This window comes from Sinocyclocheilus anshuiensis, unplaced genomic scaffold, assembly GCF_001515605.1.
Source record: "Sinocyclocheilus anshuiensis isolate Anshui unplaced genomic scaffold, SAMN03320099.WGS_v1.1 scaffold1585, whole genome shotgun sequence".
Lineage (NCBI taxonomy): Eukaryota > Metazoa > Chordata > Actinopteri > Cypriniformes > Cyprinidae > Sinocyclocheilus > Sinocyclocheilus anshuiensis.
In genome coordinates this window covers 400,984-407,380 of record NW_015539919.1, presented here as the reverse complement: position 1 = coordinate 407,380, position 6,397 = coordinate 400,984, and the positions used below count along the sequence as shown (strand labels likewise).

The 6,397-nt window shown below is 38.6% G+C and overlaps 1 long non-coding RNA gene across 1 annotated transcript in view; it reads left to right on the top strand.

Annotated features, from left to right (window-relative positions):
• Window positions 1-2,886: 2,886 nt before the first annotated feature.
• Window positions 2,887-6,397, top strand: part of LOC107686509 (uncharacterized) — a 9,419-nt gene continuing 5,908 nt past the window's right edge. The window contains exon 1 of the long non-coding RNA XR_001634046.1: window positions 2,887-3,012. This is a non-coding gene — a long non-coding RNA (uncharacterized LOC107686509). The remainder of the gene's footprint in view (window positions 3,013-6,397) is intronic.

The window sequence follows — 6,397 nt, the reverse complement described above, 5'->3', positions numbered from 1 at the left end:
CTGGCTCTGCACCCATTTACCTAAATTCATTACTTCACAGTTATGCGCCCTCTAGAACCTTGTGTTTTGCAAGTGAACGGCGTATTATTGTGCCATCTCAAAGAGGCACAAAATCACTTTCACTGACTTTTTCATTAACTGTTCCCTCCTGGTGGAATGACCTGCCCAACTCAATCCGAGCAGCTGAGTCCTTAACCATCTTCAAGAAACGACTAAAAACACATCTGTTCCACCTTTAGTGACGTGATATGTGGCCAAGTATGGTGACCCATACTCAGAAATAGTGCTCTGCATTTATCCCATCCAAAGTGCACACACACAACAGTGAACACACACACACACACCGTGAACACACACCCAGAGCAGTGGGCAGCCATTTATGCTGCGGCGCCTGGGACACACCGTGAACAGACACCCGGAGCAGTGGGCAGCCATTTTTTGCTGCAGCGCCCGGGGAGCAGTTGGGGTTCGGTGCCTTGCTCAAGGGCACCTCAGTCGTGGTATTGAAGGTGGAAGAGAGCGCTGTACATTCACTCCCCCCACCTACAATCCCTGCCGGTACAAGACTCGAACCCGCAACCTTGGGTTACGAGTCCGACTCTCTAACCATTAGGCCACGACTTTCCCCTTTATTTATTTATTTTTATAAAAAAAACAAAAAAACAAAAACAAACAAACACTAGCTGTCTATTTTTTCTATTCTATCTACTTGTTTTTCTTTGTGTGTGTGTGTGTGTGTGTGTATATGTATGGGTGTATAATATATATATATATTATATATATATACCTTGCTACGTGTACTGCGTTAGGCTAACCGAGACTTGTCATTTGCACTTATATATTGTTGCTCTTTTGTTAGTTTTGACTACTTTTATTGTCCTCATTTGTAAGTCGCTTTGGATAAAAGTGTCTCCTAAATGACTAAATGTAAATCTAATTCTAAACTCTAAGAACTCTAAATTCTGCTAATTCACAAGCCGAGTGAGAGTCATACTAGCAAAGGTAATGTTAATTAAACCAAACAAAATCAAAACTTTTAAAAATGGCCAGCAATGTGATTCTTCTATTGAGTGATAGGCAATGGGTTTAATCAGTGACATTACAATATCCAGCGTCTTCTCGTCATCTCCACGATCTGCTTCCCTTGGTGTTTACACGTAGAAAATGCAAAAAAAACAAAAAAACATATTACATATTACTCAAAAGCGCAAAGGCAGCGCGATCCTCCCAGTATGGCGGATAAACAAAGCAGTTTCCCAGAACTCAACGCGTCATGACGTCAGCTTCACATTCTCTATATGCATGGGCAAAGTGAGAAGGTCCTGGCTGTGTGCTTGCATGCTTGGTGTCTCAGGTTGCCTGCTTGGTGTCTTAGGTTGTGTGTTTGGTGTCTCAGGTTGTGTGCTTGGTGTCTCGGGTTGTGTGTTTGGTGTCTCAGGTTGCGTGCTTGGTGTCTCAGGTTGCCTGCTTGGTGTCCCAGGTTGTGTGTTTGGTGATTCAGGTTGTGTGCTTGGCAATGTTGACTATAAGCTAACCCTACAACTTCTTGCACCGCATAAGAAATGATGTGCCGCGCACATGCATAAATGAGTTGGGAAAGCCATTTGCGAAAGCAAATGAATTGCAATGCTCGGGTAAACCGCTATAGAGTTGATATCACTATAGAGTTAGAACCGGTGAATGCGGTTTACATGTTTTGATAGAAAGAGAATTCAATTAAATTCAATTCAAGTTTATGTGTATAGCGCTTTTCACGATACAACCTAAGGCACACCTGTGCAATAATCATGCTGTCTAATCAGCATCTTGATATGCCACACCTGTGAGGTGGATGGATTATCTCGGCAAAGGAGAAGTGCTCACTAACACAGATTTAGACAGATTTGTGAACAATATTTGAGAGAAATAGGCTTTTTGTGTACATAGAAAAAGTCTTAGATCTTTGAGTTCAGGTCATGAAAAATGGGGGCAAAAACAAAAGTGTTGCGTTTATAATTTTGTTCAGTGTATATACATATGGACAGGATATGCTGTGACATTTTTTTCACATTGTTGAGTTATTATTAATAATATGACTATTATTATTATTATTATTGTTGTTATTGTTTAGGTCTTCTGTGTGCGTTATGGCAGACCAGACCAAAACTACTCTAGGTGAGCCTAGAACACTGTGAAATCAAGTTCAGTTTCAGTTCAAGATTCAGATTCAAGTTGAAAAGTGAAGTCTATAAAAATACAGTGTGCTCACAACTCCCATCTAGTTACACGGTATAATTATATAATTACAGTCAGCCTTCCTATATATCTATATATACTTACTATATATATATATACTATATATATTTGGCTTCATTACCAACAAAGCTGACCTCAGCACTGTACTGGAATGCCACAAGAGAAAAACACTTACATCATTTGTTGCTTGGTAAGAATAAGATACTGCATGTTTTAGTTGCTTTTACAGAACTGAACATTATTACTAAATTTTCTTATCTTAAAGTTGTAGCAAATTAGCTCAAAAGGGAAATGTATATAAATAATTACAATTCATTATGATTAATTACAATTATTTATATCAGCTGCCAGTCGTAACTGTAGCAGAATTAAATTGCCCTCAACTAATCTGTTCATTCAGCGAACATTCAGTGTAAGTTCATATCAACTCTAAGAAAGGATATTTTCGTGGCCACAGAAAATACTTTCATACAGTATTAATGCATTAGAGCATGTAGCAAGGATCAAAATCGTAAAGGGACATTAATTTGCAAGGCAGAATCAGAAACTCATGTAATTTGTGCACAAGAATTTTATTAACTAAACACTAACACAAACTAGTCTAACAAACAAACAAACAATCACTCATACATGGGAAAGGGCAAATGAGGCTTGATGGATGAAACCATCAGGAAAAACCAGAGAATGAAGCTATGAAAAGAGTTAGTTAACCACCTAAGTAAAACCATCAGCGCCATTTTAGAACGGGGTCTACAGCTTATACTAAACCTCTGTTTCGTTTAGTTAAATGTACGATACTTGCATTGCCTTGGCTTGGAACGAGCGTCAGGATGCAGTCTCGGATGAAAGTCTTGATGGTTTGGAGGTTCGGTGGTGTAGGAGTTGCGATCACCTTCTTCCGGGTTTGAAGAGTGATGAACTCCAAAAAGATGTTATTCTGACTTCAATAATATGTAAATAGTATCTCCTGAATGTTACTTCGTCAATCGTCACCTATAAGCGTGGGAGCGGTAGTAGGCCATCAAGAACCATCTGCTGACCAAAAGGGTACTTGAATATAATTGCTAGGGATTCTAGATAATCCTATCACCTTAACATTTGGTTGTTTCCACCTGAAAGACTACCAAAGATGTGGGAACGGAAGGCTATCACTTTCATTGTTATCCGCAATTTACATTTAAGTCGAAACTTCATTTACATGTCTAGCAGGAAGATGAACGTAATAGAATATAAAATGTTTGAGCGTAGGATGCTCGGGGTTCATTCTGACTGCTGAATCCAAAACAATCCTGTTTTTTTAACAAGCAAAAAACCCTGTGATAATTTTGCTCAAATGAAACGGAGCTGTAACCAGTGTGCGTGAGGTGTAGACCCAGTGACGGGTAAGAATCTCTGATGGCCATAAATGGGGATCGACCTAAGCCAGGGCTTCACCGCCACTGGGCACCTGCCCAGGAAGGGAGGTGTGATCTGTGTAAGGGAGTGGATGTGATGCTTCTTCCGGGCCAAGAGCATCAAAGAGGGGACTGTAAGAAATTATAGTCTGCCTCGACCAAACTTCCACTCCAAGTAAACTATTCTCCTTTCTCTACAAAGAGCTTAATTATCATAGAGATAATTCTTTATGTAAATAGTATCTCCGGAACGTTACTTCGTCACCTATAGCGTGGGAGCGGCAGTAGGCCATCAAGAACCATCTGCTGACCAAAAGGGTACTTGAATATAATTGCTAGGGATTCTAGATAATCCTATCACCTTAACATTTGGGTGTTTCCACCTGAAAGACTACCAAAGATGTGGGAACGGAAGGCTATCACTTTCATTGTTATCCTCAATTTACATTTAAGACGAAACTTCATTTATATGTCTAGCGGGAAGATGAACGTAATAGAGTATAAAATGTTTGAGCGTAGGATGCTCGGGGTTCATTCTGACTCCGCTGAATCCGAAGTGCTGCCTGTACTTTGTCACTGCTATTCTGTAATAAAAGTTATACTTCATCAAGATCTTCGACATCTTCACTTTTTCTTACAATACTAAACATGGTAAGATTACATATAGGTATGATTACATGAACGAGTGGTTCTATCATAAGCATGCATAAAACAGTATACAATACAAAAGACAATATACAAGAACAGTAACAACATACACAATGACCTGAAGTATATGTGTGTTCATTCAAAGAAAGGTTTTCCTATGAATTAATTAGAGAAGAGTCCATTTTTATGGGCATTACGTGTCTGTTTCAGAGAGAACTGATTAGGAGGAAGATTCTCTCTACATACTTTTAGGTCGTAAAAGTTTATCTGATCTGGCTGAAGGGTCCTGGTTGCCATGGTAACCAAGGGCCTGGGGTCATTCCCAGACATGCTGGCACCCAGTATGTTTATTGGTCTGTGATTATTTGTTAATCTAATGAATAATTGATTTGTTAAATCTAATGAAAAATGCTGTGTCTGATTGGTCCAAATGCTAGAAAGTGTTTGCTTTTAACTGTAGGTTTGATGATAAAAGAAAGAAAAAAAGAACAAGGTCCACATCGTCTGGTTTGGCAGGTGGAAGATTTATTTGAGAATGTACCTCTGACAGAATGTCTGTTATGAACAAGTAATTCATTGTTGTCAGCATGGCAATTCGCGAAAGAATTGCAAGACTCCGGAGGTAAGATTCAGGATAACTAATGCACAATTTACAAAAGCATACTTTTCTCTTAACTTTTTTCCATATATTTCAGCTCTCTTCAGAGGATGAGCATGTTAACTCTGGCAAAAGGAAAATAATGTACATACAAACGACCAAAAAAGTTGGCTGCGCAGCCAAACTTTTTATTAGGTACATTAGAAGGTGAGCTACATTGATTCTGTACAATAATGGAAAGCTTAAATATTTGAATGACCAAATTGCATTACTATAGAAATAATTTAAAACACATGGTTAACACAATAAAAATAAAAAATAAAAATTAATGCCAAGGTCCCCAAATATAATGATCCCCAAACAAGGTACCCCTTCCTAAAAAAAAAAAAATATATATATATATATGTATATATATATATATATATAAAATAAAAATATATAGCCATCTTTATAAGAGCAGATAATATTGTAAGGTGAATCTGTTAAAATATGTTGAATAATTGTCATTTATATCGACTAAAGACTTATATCATACTAAAGAAAAAATATTTGTGTTAAGTTAATAGCATCTTTTTTTACTCACTGATAGATTTAACCTATTAACCTAAAGAAAAAAATATTTTGATTCAATTCAGATTTATTTATATAGCACTTTTCATAATAAATATAATTTCAAAGTGGTTTTACAGTTAATACTTCCTTATGAAATACAACATACCATAAGTGTCACCACCATGAACTTTTAGTTTGTTTTCTTCCCTCATGTTTTCCCCTGACCTAGTTTTCCCTCGTGTGTTGATTAGTTATTTCTGTTCACCTGTGTTCTGTTAATCTACTCATTAGTTCCCTCATTTATTTCTTGTATAAGTTCTCCCTGTTCTGTTCAGTCCTTGTCTGGTATTAATGTTTAATGTTGATATTGTTGATGTTGTTTTGCTGCGTGTTTCCTTTGCCTTCATGGATTATCATCTTTTTGGATTCTATTAAACTCTTGTGTAGATGCCTTTCGGCTTCGTGTACCTTTCCTCTACACAAAGCGTTACAGAATACCGGACTACAAAAGTGTAAGTGGCGTGATTCCCCGTGTTTATTTTTTCAGTTTTTGAAAGTTAGTTTTTTTCTTTTGCGTATGGACCGTTTCGAATTCCTCCTCCTCCTGCTGGAGTAGGGGGAGCTTCCTCTTGAGGTCCACACGGCGGGCTTTGTAGAGATCGCCAACAGTTCCAGCTACCCGGACGACGCGCTCTGCTCGTTCTACATAGTGAGCCTGAACACCACATGCAGAGCAATGAAATTTCTAATCAAGAAACTTTCTCTGCATCTGGTCCAGACACCAAACCCAGTTGGGAGGCTCCACCTGTGAAGCAGCCCCCGATCTCTAGAGGTGTTAATAATCGGGCTCCCATCTCCCATCATTTCACAAAGCCAACATTTCCCTGGGCAGGCCCAAACCATCCTGCAGGACTAACTCCCACCCTTCCTGTCCCACCCCTTGTGCTCCCTGGCTGTTACAGGACTCCAG